General features: G+C 38.0%; 1 long non-coding RNA gene across 1 annotated transcript; it reads left to right on the forward strand.

Annotated features, from left to right (window-relative positions):
* The first annotated feature begins 16,000 nt into the window (after window positions 1–16,000).
* Window positions 16,001–17,619, forward strand: LOC124927517. The gene is made up of 2 exons (XR_007098414.1): window positions 16,001–16,199; window positions 17,348–17,619. It is a non-coding gene; the product is annotated as an uncharacterized LOC124927517 (long non-coding RNA).
* The last annotated feature ends 387 nt before the right edge of the window (window positions 17,620–18,006 follow it).

Genomic DNA, 18,006 nt, shown 5'->3' on the forward strand with positions numbered 1-18,006 from the left:
AGTCGGTCGGTCTGACAATCTCGGTCTACCTACCGACATGTCTAGCCTTGGTTAAGTTACCGGTAATTTGGTAGACAACCCTGAACTGAATCTCAGAAGAAATAGTAAACATCCTCCTGAGCAAATTATAGGTGACCCTTCAGAACCTGTTCGAACTAGGGGTCAACTTCTGGAAGGATATTTTAACTCAGCTTTCATATCCCAGATTGAACCGAAAAGAATAGATGAAGCATTGTCAGATCCGGATTGGATCTTGGGAATGCAAGAAGAGCTAAACCAGTTCGAGAGTAGTAAAGTCTGGTACTTAGTTCCCAGACCGAAAGATCAATCGGTCATAGGAACAAGATGGGTATTCAGAAACAAACTCAATGAGGACGGTTTGGTCACGAGGAACAAAGCCAGATTAGTGGCTCAAGGTTACAAACAGGAAGAAGGCATTGACTTTGAAGAGTCATTTGCTCCTGTAGCCAGAATAGAAGCCATTAGGATTTTTCTAGCCTTTGCGGCTTTCAAAAACTTCAAAGTTTTTCAAATGGATGTTAAAAGTGCATTTCTGAACGGTGACTTACGTGAAGAAGTGTATGTTGAACAACCACCCGGTTTCAAAAATGCTGCATTTCCAAATCATGTATACCGGCTGAACAAAACTTTATACGGTCTAAAGCAAACACCTAGGGCCTGGTATGATACGCTAACCGCATTTCTATTAGAACATGATTTCACCATCGGTTCGGTGGATAAAACTTTGTTTAAGTTTGAAAAGAAGGAACATATCCTACTTGTTCAAATTTATGTAGATGATATTATTTTCGGTTCCACCGATCCAAAGCTTTGCGACAAGTTCTCAAAAATGATGACTGACAAATTCGAAATGAGCATGATGGGAGAATTAAGTTTCTTCCTAGGTCTTCAAGTTAAACAACTCAAGGAAGGAACATTCATCAGTCAACCTAAGTATACAAAGGAGCTGCTAAAGAAATTCGGTATGGACACCTGCTCCTCGGCGGCTACTCCAATGAGCTCATCAATCAAACTGGACAGGGACGATGAAGGTCAATCGGTAGATCAGATTGCATACCGAGGCATGATCGGTTCCCTACTGTACCTGACAGCGAGTAGACCGGACATCCTGTTTGCAGTTGGTGTGTGTGGGAGATTTCAAGCAAATCCAAAGCAATCCCACTACACAGCCGCAAAGAGGATACTAAAGTATCTAAAAGGCACCCCTGATGTCGGTCTGTGGTACCCAAAAGACTCATCCTTTAATCTAACAAGCTACTCAGACGCAGATTATGCAGGGTGCAAGATCGACAGAAAAAGCACCAGTGGAACATGTCAGTTCCTAGGTGACCGACTGGTGTCATGGCACAGCAAGAAGCAGACATCGGTGGCTACATCAACTGCGGAGGCTGAATACTTGGCGGCCGGAAGCTGCTGCTCTCAACTCCTCTGGATCCAACAGCAGCTGAAGGACTTCGGTATCATAGCCGAAGAGTCCCCGATCTTCTGTGACAACACAAGTGCCATTGCAATCACCTACAACCCGGTTCTCCACTCCAGAACCAAGCACATCGACATCAGACATCACTTCATCCGAGAGCATGTCACGCTGAAGCATATCCGGCTGGAGTACGTACCGACCGATCAGCAAGTAGCCGATATCTTCACGAAGCCGCTGCAGGAAGCTAAGTTTTCTCAATTTAGACTTACTCTCGGCTTAACCGATATTAGCCAAATCCTTCCAAAGGATACTTAAAGGGAAATCGGTTCAGACAGACAAACCGGTAATTCTTCCTAAGATGTGGAACTTTGAATCTTCGGGGTGTTTGTGGAAGAACCGCCCAGTTTATCAGATAGAGTAAACCGACCGGCTACTTGGTGCTTGCACCATGTAACCGCATCGGGATGAACAACTGATAGCTGACCGGTTCGGAAGAAGGCTACCCCAGATTATTTGAATTTCAAACAGAAGAGGAACAGTTATCAGAGGTTAAAGGTCTCTGTTCTGCATCATTGCCCTTTTAGAATAAACCCGGTCGCGCCTAAAAAGACGTGAAGATCTTTTGATATCTTTCACAGTCCAGGCCTATGACCGACACCTAGACCTGCAAAACTGCCTATTTTATGCAAAGATTCTTATCCTGCGGTTAATATACTTCATCTCATTTAATGTCCGGATAATAGGTTAGCCCCAAAACCAGTATTTAAAGGAAGCACTCACTCACCAAAACACTCACAAAACAATACACTCTTTCTATCACTAAGGCAAAAATCTCACAAGAACATCCTCTGTCTAAGGCAACCTAACCATGTCTATCTTCACAAACATTCTCCAAGTAGACTTTGAATCTTGCTCCGATACCGATCATTATGAGATGTATCGGATGATCAAACAGCTGGAAGATACTGGCCTCCGGTATTTTCTGGATGACAAGCAAATCATCTATCCTCAATCTGTCTTGGAATTTTACAACAACGCCAGGGTATACCGGGGGACACCCCACTTTGGGACCCACATCCAATCTAAGGTTGGGGGTATTCTCTTTGACTTCACCGAGCAGGACTTCGTTCGGTGCTTTGATCTGCCCAAACAAGGGCTGACAGACCTAAATCCTCCGGCCGATACTAAGGCTGAGGTCTCTCTCTCCCTTGCCCGGTCGGACGAGCCTGTCGCTGATCATGGATCTAAATCTCCTTTGAGGGCTGAGTACCAGCTCCTCAACGATATACTAGGAAGGGGCATCCTTGGAAAGGATGTCACCAACACCTACTGCACGGCAACGTTCAACATGATGGCGGCCATCATCACCAGAACGCCGGTCAACTGGTCTAGAGTGTTGTTCGACGTCCTTATTTGGATAATCGGCACCCGGTCAGTGGCTTTAGTTCCCCAGATTAGCCAACTCTTTGAGGAGCTTGGGGTCCCAACCTGTCCCGGCGAAGGTTTGAACCATAGTCAGGTGTACACCAGGGAAGTCATCGACTCATTCTACGATCAAGTTGAGAGAGAGTGGAGGAGGAGGAACATCAATCCCCGCGGCCACTAAGCTACTCCTTCTTGCATCCGGTCATTTTGCTTCATGCACCGGATGTATTATTGTTCAATTCCAATCTGATCATTTCGGCTCTATCTATGTTTCATTTCGGCTTTGTCTGTGTTGATTTCAAGTTTTCTTTATGCCGATTTCGGCATTGTCTCTATCATCCTCAGTTTTAATATAATCTCGGTTATGTCTAAACGCATACCTAATTAAATGAGATAATCCCAAATTAATGAGATAACTCCCAACCACCCGAACATTTAATATCCAACCGAACCAGTTACTTCTCAACTAACACTTACCTTGGGTTTTGTAATTTGCTCCTTCCCCATGCATCATTAAAAGGGAAAGATTCTCTTCCTTAATAAAACAAAACTGACCATCAATGCTCAGATTTTCCCTCCAAAACCGACCCTATATAAGGAGCCATACTCTTCTCATTTCTTCACATCCAAAAGTGCAAAATCACTTGTATTCGTCTTGAATCTCTCTCTCTATACCATAATCATGCCGAGTCGAACTTTGGGAAATTTTCTAAGTGTCGACTTCAACTCATGTATGGCAGAATGGGACTATGACCATGCAAAGAAACACATGTTTGAAAGCCTTATTGTTACCGGTCTTCAAACCTTCCTCGAAGAATCCGGTCCCATACTAATTGAGGATGTCAAGGAATTTTTCAGAAATGCCTGCAACTGGGGCGATCGCATTGTCACCATTGTAAGGAATCATACCTTCCGGCTTGATGAAGCCGAATTTGCCACTCTCTTCAATCTGCCCAAAGAAGGGTTCTCTGATTTCCCAACCATGGAGGGTCTTGATGAATACTACTATGGGTTACGCTGCTCTGCCACCCTTGATCCGGTGGAAACCCATGGGTTAAAAACCCGTCTCGGTCGTAGTACTCAGCTACTTCTTGAGATTGTCACTCGGTCCGTTCTGTGCCAATCTCCAAATCAGCGGTATTCAAAGAATACCTACAACATCATGACCCACATCTACCACCACACGCCCATCAATTGGTCAGCGGTCCTCTTTCAAAACTTGAGGAATATGGTGCTGACCAAGAAAGGTCTCGGCTTTGCACCTCACATCAGCAAGTTGATTCTCAAGTACCGGCCAGATTTTGGACCGAGCACGCCGGCATCCCCCTCAAACATTCTTGATGCAGATGCGGTGGTGGAAAAGTATTCCAGAATGGTGCTTACTGCTTAAATGTCTATCTTTCGTATCATTCTATCGGTTTTCTCTATGTACTCTTTCGTATCGGTCTCTTGAATAAACTATCGTTTTAGTCTCAATAACCGTGTCTCTCTACTCTTTGCGCACTTATCTAAGTAACCGAAAATTAACTCGTTCTTATCCGGTTTCATAAAGTAAAAACTGTTAAATTTAGAAACCGCTAAATCTTTCGGTCACAAAGCAAAGAATGCGTCATCCATGACATAGGCTAAAGGTTTTGGAGGGAAATCTCCCGTTCAAAGTTGCCGCCCACCATTTCGTACGTAACCGCCCACAGTTTGGCGTCCTTTCATTTTGGAGGGAAAATTCCCGCTCTTTCATGATGGGACGGTTGGGCTTCCTAACCGTGACTATAAAAGGGGGCCTTCGGTCATTTCTTTCATTCTCACGCGAACTCACTTAATCTCTCTAACTTTTCTAAACTCTTCGAAGCCGTTTTTTTCTCATTCTCAAACTCTTCAACATGGGTCGTGATTCGGCGCTATTCAAACTATACTCTCAAGTGGATTTCGAGGAAATCCGGCAGAATGGGACGACCGAAGCAAAGGACGTTATTGATAAGCTGATTAAGACCGGTCTAGGATATTTCCTAGGCGGTCCTCACGTAATTTATAAGGAAGCGGTCGAAGAATTCTTCAACACCGCAGTCATCTCCTACGACAGGATCCTCGCAACGGTTTGCGGTTCCCAAATCGAGATCACCGAAGCAGTGGTGGCCGAAAGCTTGCGTCTCCCAACAACTGGCCAGGATGCAAAGGCAGAAATAGACAATGACACCTTTGAGACAGCGTGCCGCTTCTTATCGGCAACCACTGTGCCAATCACGACATCCGGAAGTAAGAATACGCTGAAGCCGGAATATATCCCGGCCTGTGACGTCTTCGCCAGGGCGATACTGGCAAGGGGAGGAAACTTCAGCAACCTCACCAAGGACAAAATCAAAATGATAATCGGTCTGCTGGAAGGAAAAGAGGTTAACTGGGCAAGAGCAGTTTTCGGCAATCTCATGGACATGGTGAGACCGGATTCAGCCCGGTCGTGGGGATATGCAGTGCAACTCGGTAAGATATTCATACACTTGAACCTCAACGTCGGTCCCGGTGTTGGGCTAATAAAACGCTGCATCATTCGATCGAGGCAATTTCTTCCAAGAACGCAGTCGGCCTCCAGTTCCACAGGTGGCCGAAAGAAGAAAGCCGCAAAGAAAGATGCCTCAGCAAAAGCAAAGACCGGAGGAAAGAGGAAAGAAAAGGTAACCTTCGCAGACCCACCTCAACAAACAGAAGATGAGGAGTGGGTCCCTGAGGAAACCGACACGGAGAGGACCGTTGATGGAACGGTCAACGATGACGATCATTCGGCTCGGAGTCCGAATGATACCGAACAAAGCGCTAATCCTGAGACCACCGAGGGTGAGGACGGGGTTGATACAGGAGCCAATGATGAAGGCTTCAATAGGGAAGAGGCCGACGAAGCCGAGGCCGAAAGACTAGCTCAGAATATCTTTCACGGCATCAACAAGCGAGACGAGGACGTTATAGACCTATATTTGGAGTGGCATGAGTACCGCTTCAACACAAAATATAAAGACATCCTATCGGACCTCCCGCAACAGGATTGCATCGCCAGATTGGAGGAAGTCGAGGACATGATCTTAAGCCTCACAAAATCCAATACCATTCAGGAGGTACAATGCCGAACTTGCCTACTGATACCGAGAAGTCATCTTCGGAAACTGAGAAGGCGCATCCGGAAAATTAAAGAGGAATATGCCGAAGGGGGATCGGTGTCTACCGTAGCACCGCGAGTATTATCAAAGCTTGAAAAGGGCAAACTGGAAATACGTCAAGAAATAGAGCGGCTGGAAACAATATGCAACCAGAGGCAAGTACCGGTCTATACTGCTCCGGTAATCGAAGAATTTCCAGTTGACTACCCAACACCTTCAAGAGAGGAAGTTGAGACACCAAGGGATATTGAGGCACCGATGCCAGAAGACGTTGAGGTACCGACTTCAAAAATTGTTGAGGTACAAATTTTAGAAGATGTCGAGGTACCAATCTCAGAAACTGCGGTAACGAACTTGGAGGATGAGGTCACATTAGAACCTCCTAATGAGAATGCTGCACTGATAGACTCCAGTGCAAGAGCCGATCCTGACCCCACCGAGCAATCAATTCCCTCTCCACCACCGGAAGCCACCGCCTCGGTCCCTCCTAAAGAACAAATTGAAGACCGGCTCCAAAAGTTTGAAGCATCTGTTTCGGGGAGGATTGATGACCGACTTAAGAAGTTTGAAATGTCCATATCAGGGCAGATTGAAGACCGGCTTCAGCAGCTTGACGCATCCACTTCAGAGCGGATCGATGACCGCGTTCAAGCACACGAAGTATCCAAGTTTCAACCGCTCAAGGACTGTTGCAATAAAATATTTGATTCGGCCCTGCAGTTCGCCGATGTGACAAAACAGCTTGTGGATCAACATCAAGCACGCCTAGCAGAACTCAGCACCGGGCTGTGGGAAGAGGCCGGTGAGCGCGAAAAATGTGTTCAGCGAACCGCAGCTCTGGAGGCTATGACCTCAGACTTAAAGAAGGACTTCGAAAGGGTCGACCAGTCAATCGACCGGGTCTCGGTTCTGGAAAAGAAAAACGAAGATCTAGTGGCCGAGGTAAAGGCACTTACTGCACAAATGGCCGAAATCCTAAAAGCTAAGGAGAATGCGGACGCCGCGGCTATAGAGGCTGATGCTCAGGTTGCTAAAAGGGTCCAGGATGCGCTGGACGCCGAAGCTGGCAAAGACAAAGAGGCGCCGCGATCGTCTCAGCTGACCGAAGCAGAATTAGAAGTCGAAAGAATAAGAAGGGCCGAGATTTTATACCCAGGGTATGCCGAGCAAGTGGCCAGTCTGGCTGCGGAGGATGCCGCACGATTGGAAGGGCAAAAACGGAAGCTGGCCGAATTTGCAAAGGAACACGAGAAAAAGAAGAAGGCGGCCGCCTCCGCTTCAGAACCGAAGAAGAGAAAGAGGCCGGCTCCTAAGAGGGTTCAGATTGCGGAGATGTTCAATGAAATCTCGGAACCAATCACTGCGGGTACTTCGCAGCAAGCCGACCCAGTCGAAGACGAAGTCGAAGAACAGCTGCGGTCCCGATCAAAAAGACCACGACCCTCTCAACAGTCCAGGCAACCGCAACCGCAACCAAAGAAAAAGAAGAGCGCCTACGAATTCACGGACTCGGAATAGGGACTCTCCTTCCTTTTCTTATTTGCCTTAGTATTTATGCTTTGTCTTTTCCGGTTATCTATAAATATATAAAGTTATTTTTGAATACCGGCCTTATTTTGCATCTCTACATGATTTTGATAATTTTAAATAAAATAATCAAAAAGGGAGAAATTGTTAGATAAAAGATAAAGACTCTTCCAAAACTCCTCCCTCAAAATTTTTCGAAAAATTCTCTAAGTCTTTTTCAAAAACCGGCCAAACAAAACAACCGGCCTACGGTTGCAAACTTACATGATTTTGATAATTTTAAATAAAATAATCAAAAAGGGAGAAATTGTTAGATAAATTCAGACCGGTTCAAATAAAACTAACTTAAACAAACTTCCCATGCAGGAACAAGGAACCGGACCGGATGAACAAAAGAAAACCAACTGAAGAAACCGAACCGGTCAAGTCACTATACCGATCAAGAGCATTCTGAACGTGACCGCACAAAGGATCGGCCAAAGCTCAAAACCGGAACCATCAAAAAACCGATCATCCACAAGACAAGAATAACCGGAAGAAGTCCGGTTACTTCACTACCAAAAGATATTCGGCCAAGTCAAGTGGCCGACTAGTACAAGAAGACATTTTGGGTATCTGTTGAGAATGATACCAAAGGAACAGACTGAATACTTCCATATCCATGCAAGTCTGAGGAAAGACTGTAGGCTGCAGAAAACAGTACTACCGGATCCTTCTACTTCGGGATAAGCCAGAAAGGAAATCTTCAAAGTATAGACAACTGTCCAAACAGACAGTGCCTACATTGAGTAAAAGACAAACCCAGCAGGTTTGCCTTACAGACCGGCAGGTCTGAAACAGGACACCAGGTCTGAGATTGACCGTCAGGTCTGAGGAGACGACCGGCAGGTCTGAGACACTGAATCACTGCATCTCTGATCAGCCAATCAGATTCAAGGCTTTGAAATATGACCGTTGGCATATTTCACCTATAAAAGGAGGCAGTTGCAGAAGAGTAAATGCGGGACATACATTGGGATAACAAGAGCTAAGAGCATTTACTACAAGTGATAACAGTGTGCTATTCTAGAAAGCCTAAGTGCAAAATTCTAAGTGTGTGCTACAATTTCGGTGTGAATTGTAAGAGTGTTATCGAGCAGGAAATAAGTCTCGATCGAATTGTACTTGTATTCCTTAGTGAATATCCTTCTCGCGGTTTCGAGAGGAAGGGGTGACGTAGGAGTTTAATCTCCGAACATCCATAAAATCTGTTGTGTTATTTACTTTCTGTTGGCTTCATTACATAACCGACTAACCTAACCATACCGCTCCAAACCGACTCCATACTGACCATACCGAATATCCAGATAACCGAAACCGACCCACCATTCTTCAAATCTCCATCATCCGAAACCAACTCCGCCTATCATACACGTGTACCGCTTCAACTTGAAAGCAAACCTCTTCCGCGCTTGAACCTAGTTCAAGGGTTTGTGACAGGTTGTGTAGTATTGAAACCCCGGTGTTAATCTCTAACCGGATTAACCACCACCCTACGAGTGAGAACCGCTAACCGGTCCAACCCCCGGTCCACCAGCGACGACCTAGATCCTAACAGTAATAATTTTGACCCATTACCAGAATCCAAGAAAACGTAACAAATACCAATAATCTTACTTAAGTCGTCGTTATCCATCTTCAATACTCCAAATCACCTAAAGTATAATACGTAAAATAGTCATTCCTTGGTGTAACATGCAAGGAAGTTCCGGTGTCAAACACCCAACTTGACTCATTACATACAATGTTAATTGTATTCTCATCGTGGACAGTTACAAGATCATTTGAAGTCGCTATTGACACGCGATCTTCACCAGCATCTTTATTTTGATTAAATTCGCTCATTTCGCGTTTCAATTTAAAGAAGTCTTTCTTAATTTCCCCATTTTACCGCAATGATAACATTCAACTGACTTGTACTTGAATTTGGACTTACTTCGACTCTTATGTCTCACATTGTCTTTTCCACCCACGTTCATCTGTCTCCCCTATTTTCAGTAACTAACACATTTGAATTTATCGAAGACCCTTGAGATTTTCTTCTTAATTCCTCATTCATGACGCCACATTTGGTCATTTGTAGAGTTACTACACCATTAGCAACAGAATTATAAAAAGAAACCTTAAACGTTTCCCACGAATCGGGTAGAGTAGCCAATAACCAAAGTCCTTGAACATCATCTTCAAACTTAATTCCCATGTCTGACATCTGATCAAGAACACCCTGAAACTCATTTAAATGATCAGCTATATAAGCACTATAATTATATCTCAAATGAATTAATTTTTGAAGCAAGAATAATTTATTACTTACAGTCTTTGAAGCATATAAATTTTCAAGTTTATTCCATAAAGATTGTGCATTTGTCTCATGTTGGATGTGGTTGTAAACATTCTCTTCAACAAACTGACGAATAAAACCACATACCTGTTCATGCTCAAAATTCCATTCCTCGTCAGATTTGGATGTAGGTTTCTCACTACCAAAAACGGGTAAGTGTAAAGCCTTAACAAATAACAAATCTTTCATCCTTCCTTTCCAAATTTGATAATTTGAACCATTGAGCAAAATCATCATACTTGTGTTTATCTACATAATTCAATCAAGTCCTAAACAGCTAACCAAGCTCTGATACCACTTGTTGGCAAAAAACGTATATTCTATTCCCTACTTGATTGAAAAACTTATGAACAAATAAAGCACAAGTAAAAGAGGAAATAAATAACACAATGCACACATAGAATTTTTACGTGAAAACCTTCTCAAATCAAGGAGTAAAAATCACGGGACTTTACGTCCAATTCAAACTTCACTAAAATCAGAGTCGGGAATATAAACAAGGTATAACAACCTTTTAATACCGTAGAAAGAAAAAAGGGCATACCCAAAAAGATACAACTTTTTGGTCCCAAACAGGTCAAATAAAAACTTAAATTAGGAAGAACCTTTAAGCCCCAGAAAAACTCCGTTTGAATCTCCGATCGTGAGTTTGATGAACTTGCGCGGCTGTAGGCGAAAATCTGCTACAAGATTTTCTCTTTCTTCCTCTCTTTTAATTTTTGACTTTTACTTCTTAATGACGGTTTCCGTTCTTTAAATACTAGAGCAATTAGGTTATAACATAACCCTTTAAATACTATAATACATTAAAAGTGAATTTGAACCCTATTAGGCCTTTTTCATAGTTGGGAGCCCAAACAAAACCCAACACATCATTTAATGAATCCAATCTCCCGTAGGCTGACACTAAAATATCTCCAAGAAATCCGTGGCGGAAAAGGGAAGATTTGATTAACTGGGCATGAACTGATCTACAAGATGAGGAGGAGGAGCAGGACTGGGCTACGTGAATGAAGGATTTGATTCTCGTTTGAAGAATTGAGTTGTCGGAGTGAGAAGAGAAAGATTGGAAGATGATCGAGCATTGACGTTTAATGGATGCAAAAGAAGAAGAATATGAAGAAGAAGAAACCGAACGAAGAACCCTAGAACCTCTTATCATCTCTTGCCTTCATAAACTAGTTCAGATTTCCATACTTATTTCTCAGAGTTCATCATTTAATTTCAAATTTTAGGATTTGTTATTTCAAATAAGTGTATTTTATAAAATATAATATATTAAGGGAAATATTATGAAATGACTCTAATAAAACCTTTATTTAGGGAAATGACCCATAAAACTTGCGAAAATGACCACCTCCCCTGTGTTATGACGAAAATACCCCGTCGCGACAAGCAACGTGGCGTCGCGAGACGCGACGGAACTCTAATTCGTTGGAGTCTCACGATGGCGGTCGCATCTCGCGACAGCACACTCGACGAATAGAATCTCACGATCGTGATAGCACGCTCGTCACACGACGACACACTCAACGAATACGAAACCCTAATTCATTGGAATCTCACGATGGTGGTCGCGTCTCGCGACGGGAAGGACGAATCCAGTAATTTTTTTTACCTTAGGCTGAAAAAAATTATAAGTATTACACTAAAACGAGTAATAATTGAACATATTAATCAAACAGTTTCGAGATTATACCCTTATTAAAATAAAATAAATATACGAAACCTAATGAAGTATAAGAAAGAATACTCTATTATAAGAAAATAACACAGTTAGACTTTCTATTGAGTTATGATAAATACATATTTGTATTGAAATTAACACTTGATATATAGTACTCATCTTGTATTTGAAACCTGGTTCTTATTCGGTAACTCTTGATTGAAAAAATGAAAAACAACTCCAGATCCGATAACTTCATCTTCTTTCTTGTTAAAAAGGGGGCGAACACGGACTGAAGAAAGCATCGCTGACACAATCGGAGGATATGAGAAGCAAACGATTCACCAAAAGATTGATAGAATTATTTAGATCACAAAAATCCAGAATAGAAAATTTGATCCGACTAAATAAAATGCCGCATCGAACAAAATATAACACAAACTCAAATTTGAGAAAGAAAAATATGACACCCTTTGATACTAAAAATGAATTCATCCAAGGGGACAATAAGAAATGTCTTTTCAACTTACTTTGAATTTTTCCTTAAGAAAGAAAAAGAGAGAAAGATGATAACTCAACTTGAGTTTTGAAATTTAAATTAGGATGGAATTATGAATATATGTTGTGGTTAATATTTGAATTCTTTCTTAAATAGTTCTAAATTGTAATTCTATTTTTTTTAATCATTCACACCTTTCTTTCTTCTCCTCAGTTTTCTTCTGCTCAATTTCAATTTCTTCTTAGTTTCTCTATATCCTTTCTGAAATTATCTCCCTTTTTCTCAGTTCCTTCACCCTTGGATACAATTAAACAAATAATTTTTCAACAGTTGGGAATAAGATGTCCATAGTCTTCTTTGTTTTTGAAGCTTCAAGAGAACATGGTCTCGGGAAGTCAATTGTATTTTATGCGCTAAGGTTTTTGCTTGACGAGATCAACATTTTTTTTTTCATCACATTCTCTTAAAACGGTTAACCTTCTTCTAATTTTAATAACATCATATTAAAAAAATGTTATCTTTATCACGGTAATTATCACGGTAATGATGAACTGAAATATAAAATTTGGTGACAAGCCTTTGAGAATTAAAATATGATACACATTAATTAAGCAAATCGAAGTTGAAGAGTACATGAAAAAATCATTTAATGGATGAACTAATAAAATCAGTGTGAATCATCATTTATTTTATAAATTATTTACATTGTGTATGCACTTATATTATTTTAAATATACTTAACTTATTTTTTTAAAAAAAATCTCATTAAATAAGAGAATTAAAATTGAATTATAATTTTATAATCTTTAAACATAAAAATTGAATGGTAATTTAATGTTAATTATTATTATAAAATTGAAAATAGAGTTATAAGGTCAATTCTAATTTCACTCTCCAATTAAGATCCAACTAATCTTAAATAAACTTAGCACAACTCTTACAAATTAATTTATAAGTAATCTGAGCATTTTTTTAATTTTTTTTCCATTGGGAGAGATGAATGACTGTACCAAGTTATTTGTCCTCGTCTCTCTTTATGATTTTTTTATCTTCAAATAGAGAAACATCTAAAGTAAAAGTTTAAGTAATAAAAAAAACAATTTTTTATTCTTCTCAGTTCTCACCTAGGATTAGGTCGGCAAAAAATTTGTATGTTCTAACTCGCACGAAAGACGTACGTAACTATTCAGGCATTGTTTCTTGAGATTGTCTTTTAACTTTTTATGTGCAACTTAAGTAGAAGGTGAAGAATGTCTTTTTGGAAGTCTAAAAGGCTGAACCATAAGTGAGATGATACTCTAAAAGAGTTAGAATTCTAACTTTGGGTAGTTTATGACTAAGGGTGAGCATATTTTGGGTTGACCCAAATCCAAACTCAAAATATTAATTTGGGTAAGTTAATTTGGGTTGAGTTGAATATGGGTTGAGTTGAGTTGAGTTGAGTTGAGTTGAGTTGAGTTGAGTTGAGTTGAGTTGAGTTGAGTGTGGGTTGGGTTATGATTACTTATATTATCAAAATTAAATAAATTTAATTTAATTCTCTCTTATCAATTCAATATAAACTAACTATCTTCCAACTCTAATATATTCTCTTAATTTTTAATACGTTGATCTCATTAAAGTCAAATAGAAAATAATTGATAATTTTAAAACTCAATAATAATATATTTATTAATTATAATATAGCCATACATAACTAACCTATCACTATTATTCTAAAATTCTTTAATAAATTAATTTGTTTATGAAAATTAACATAGTTTATTATATTCAAGACTTTATTTAATATAAATGATTTAAATATTATTTAAAAAATTTATATTAATCTCACTTATTATTTCTTCAACTAATTTAGTAATAAAAATATTAAAATAATTTCAAAAAAAATCAAAATTATGTTAAACGAATAAAAAAATGTACAATAATATCAAAGACATATTAGACGGAGAAAAAAACAAATTAAGCGGACCGAAAATGTTAAATGTGTCACAAGTGTGTTAAACGGCCCAAACTGCGTTAAAAATGTTAAACGTATCAAGCGTGTCAAAACATGCTAAATGTGACAAAAACGTGTTAAACGTATCAAAAATGTATTAAACGTGTCAAAATGTGTTAAACATGTCAAAAACTTTTTAAACATGTCAAAACGTGTTAAACATGCCAAAACATGTTAAATGTGTTAAACATGTAAAAAATGTGAAGAACGTGTTAAACATATCAAAAACGTGTTAAACGTGCCAAAAACGTGTTAAACGTGCCAAAAACGTGTTAAACGTGCCAAAAACGTGTTAAACGTATCAAAACGTGTTAGACATTTTAAAAACGTGCCCAAAATGTAAAAGACGTGCTAAACGCGTCAAAACAAGTTAAACATGTCAAAACGTGTTAAACGTGCCCAAACATGTTAAACGTGTTAAACGTGTCAAAACGTGTTAAACATTTTAAAAACGTGCCCAAAACGTAAAAGACGTGTTAAACGCGCCAAAACAAGTTAAACATGTCAAAACGTGTTAAACGTGCCCAAACATGTTACACACTTATTAAAACTAAAAATGCATTAAGCGAGTCAAAATAGGTCAAACAAATCAAATATTAGTCGAACGAGTTAAAAATGTGTTGAATAAGTAAAAAACGTATTAAATTAGGTAAAACATATTTAATAATTGTTAAACGGATCAAAATGGATTAATTGAGACAAAAATGTGTTAAATATTAAACGAGTAAAAAATGTATTACAAACTAAAATTTAGTTTGAATTACCCAACCCATATTATTCATTAATATGGGTTGGATACTGCATTGATCAAATTTAATTTAAATTGAATATGAGTTAGGTAATATGAGTTGAGTTTACACATTTGCACATCCCTATTTATGACAGGTTATATGGAACATAGACCTCTCATAAAGGGACAACAACCTGCAAATGTTTTATGGAATTTGACATCTATGTATAAATAAGTGTAGTGTTTGTTGTCTTTATTTTTAAATAATAGAAAAAATAAAATATTAAAATAATAAAATAAAGTACAATGTAAAAAAAAACGAAATCAACAAAGTTAAATGTTAGATTTGATATATATATTTATTTAACACATTTTTTAAAAGAGTTTTATCGTCTCCTTTTGTATGGTAGTTTATCGTAGATGGTTGTCTTCCAGAGTAGAACGAAATCTAATAGTTATTCAGCAATGAAACCAATACGCAACGAAGTCGAAAAAATACCTGAATTGATCACCGAATTTTTAAAAAAATATCAATAAATTTATATTTTGAAACTCTAGAGAATGAAATGGATGACAAAGATACCTTAAAAAAATTGGAGTGTGGTATATATATATATATATGAAAATTAAACTATTACAATACCAGAAATGAATAGTTCAAACTATGACATTTTTTTAGATTAAAATTAAAAAAAAAATCATATTGAATTTATTGTGAATTTATATTCATTTAGATTAAATTTAATTTATTTATTTAAATTCTTATTTTTATTTAATTATTAAAATTAGTTTAATTTCCCTCCTTAGAATATTATCAAAATATTATAGAATTCTCTCAATTATGATATATACTATTAAAGAGTCTTTTGTTATGAACTATTCACTAAATTCTTCAATTTTTTAAAATCTATTTACTCAAATTTTGTGCTAAAACATTTAAAATTCTAACTCATATCAAAGTTAGTCCAAATATTTGTAGTAATCCTTTCTAATTTATTTTAATAATAAAAATTTATCATTTGGTCAATTTTTTTTTTTTAAGGAGAAGTCTCACCTTATAGTTGTGAGAATGGTAGGAAATAAAGAGATAAAAAAAAAAATTATTCAAGAAAAAATATTTGTATCTAAAAAAAATAACATAATATTTATTGGACAATAAAATAAATAGTTATAATTTTGCTACCCTAAACCGGCTGACCGGTCCAACCGTTCCAGTATCTCATCTTCTCGACTTGTACTGCCCCCAGCCGATTGAGAGAGAAAGAGATGACGAGAGGAAAGCAAAAGATCGAAGCACAGAAACGATGCGCAGAGAAGAATCAGAAATCAAAAGGGTCTCAGATTGAAGCTCGGGCCGTCGCCCTTAAAATCAGTTGTCCCATTTGCAAGGTCATTATTTTTTAACCCTTTTTCTTGTGATTTTCAACTCGATCCATGTACTTCTTCTTTTGATTAGCTTCTTTTAGGTTCTTTTATCTGGGTTCTTTTCCTTATTCAACAAATTTTTCCATCTGATTGAAAAAAACTCGACTGAATCTGCACAGTAATGGACATGGAAGATTTTTCCTGTTGTAGCATTTCTTGGGTATTTTACAAGTTTGGGATTCACCTTGATTTTGACTCCTCTTATCAAGAGTAATGAGCCATAGTGCCAACATAGATGAGAAATGGTTTAATTTATCTCTGGGTGTTTTTGATTAGCTTATGACAATCAATTTCACAATGTTACTAATGAAAAAGTTTTACCTTTTTCAAAAAAGAGTGGATAAGAGACAGGAAATTTTGAATGGTGGGTTTGATAACTTTTAAGACAATTGTAATCATCCTACTTTGTCATAACAGTCTGATAATTTTCTTACTTTGCAATAAGAAATGTCTTTTGCATAACAGAGAAGATTCCATGTAAATCTTGATCATGCTTTTTTCCATTAGCACTTTTGTAGAACAATATCTTTCTAGCTAGGTTCGAATACCATAGAAAAACACATAGCTATTGTGAATACTAATCTAACTAACAATCGAATAATTATGTCTCTAATCTGAATATAAAGTTAATAGTTGTATTGGTACATCAGATTGTAATATGAAGAATTTGAGAAATGGGAGGGATTGTGGAATAATCTATTTTAGATTGTTATTTCCACACAACATCATAATGTTCTATGTTAGTATTACTTGTGATCAGAAGATCGAATCTTTAGAATACTTGTTGGAGTTTTCCTAGGACTCATTGGTTGGTGGTGCAAACAAAATTCAATTTCATCGTTGTCAAACTCTAAATTGAATGTTCAAATTTCCCAATTGATTGTCACATCTGATTGCAAAAGTTGTACTTGAAAGATATGTTTTTGTTTGGTGAAAGGAGTTAGGACAGATGGGATCACAGTTCGTTTGAGAACTAAAACCAAATGTAACCAAATAGGCTAAAAGTGAATTTTGTTATGTTGATGGTTAGGTCTTAAGGATGAAATAAGTTTTGTAATGCAAATTTATGGTTATTTTCACTAAATTTTTGGATGAAATGGGTTTTGTTACAGGTTCAGCTAGCAAATGAAAATCAACTTGGTGATCATTATGCATCCAAACATCCAAAAGAAAAGGCTCCCAGCAGTTCATAAAGAAGTTTTTTAATAAAGATGTTGTCTACCTTAGCCATGTGATTGTTATCCCCTTGCAAAAATATAATGTTTGATTAATGTTTCCAACAATTGACCGATTGTTTGTAAATGGTCGCAACTCAAATTTCATTTCATCTTGATCGATAGATTGGTTATGATTCTTGATTTCCAAAAGTGGCTAATTATTGTTTCACTTCTTTGAGTATTATAGTGTAAGTTTCCTTAAATTAGAATCACCCACAGTTTCCTTTATTCCTATAATTTTTAAGGAGTTTTAATTGAAGTTCTTCCAAATTGATATTTTTTTTATTCATTCACTTAGCGAACTTGTTGAAGTTCTTGTCGAAAGCTTAAAGCTTTTGTTTAGTGTTATTGAGTTTTTTAAAACACTTCAAAGATGTGATCTATGAGGAACTTTATGTTTTATGCTTGAAAATGTTTTTTTTCTTCTTATGTTCAAAATTGTATTTCATTAATATCGAGAAACAATCAATTTAGTAATGAGCAAAATATATGACCCAATTCATCTTTAGACATACTTCCCACAATTTAAGGTTGGTGAATGACCTAGAACAGAT

This window comes from Impatiens glandulifera, chromosome 2 (genome assembly GCF_907164915.1).
Source record: "Impatiens glandulifera chromosome 2, dImpGla2.1, whole genome shotgun sequence".
Classification (NCBI taxonomy): domain Eukaryota; kingdom Viridiplantae; phylum Streptophyta; class Magnoliopsida; order Ericales; family Balsaminaceae; genus Impatiens; species Impatiens glandulifera.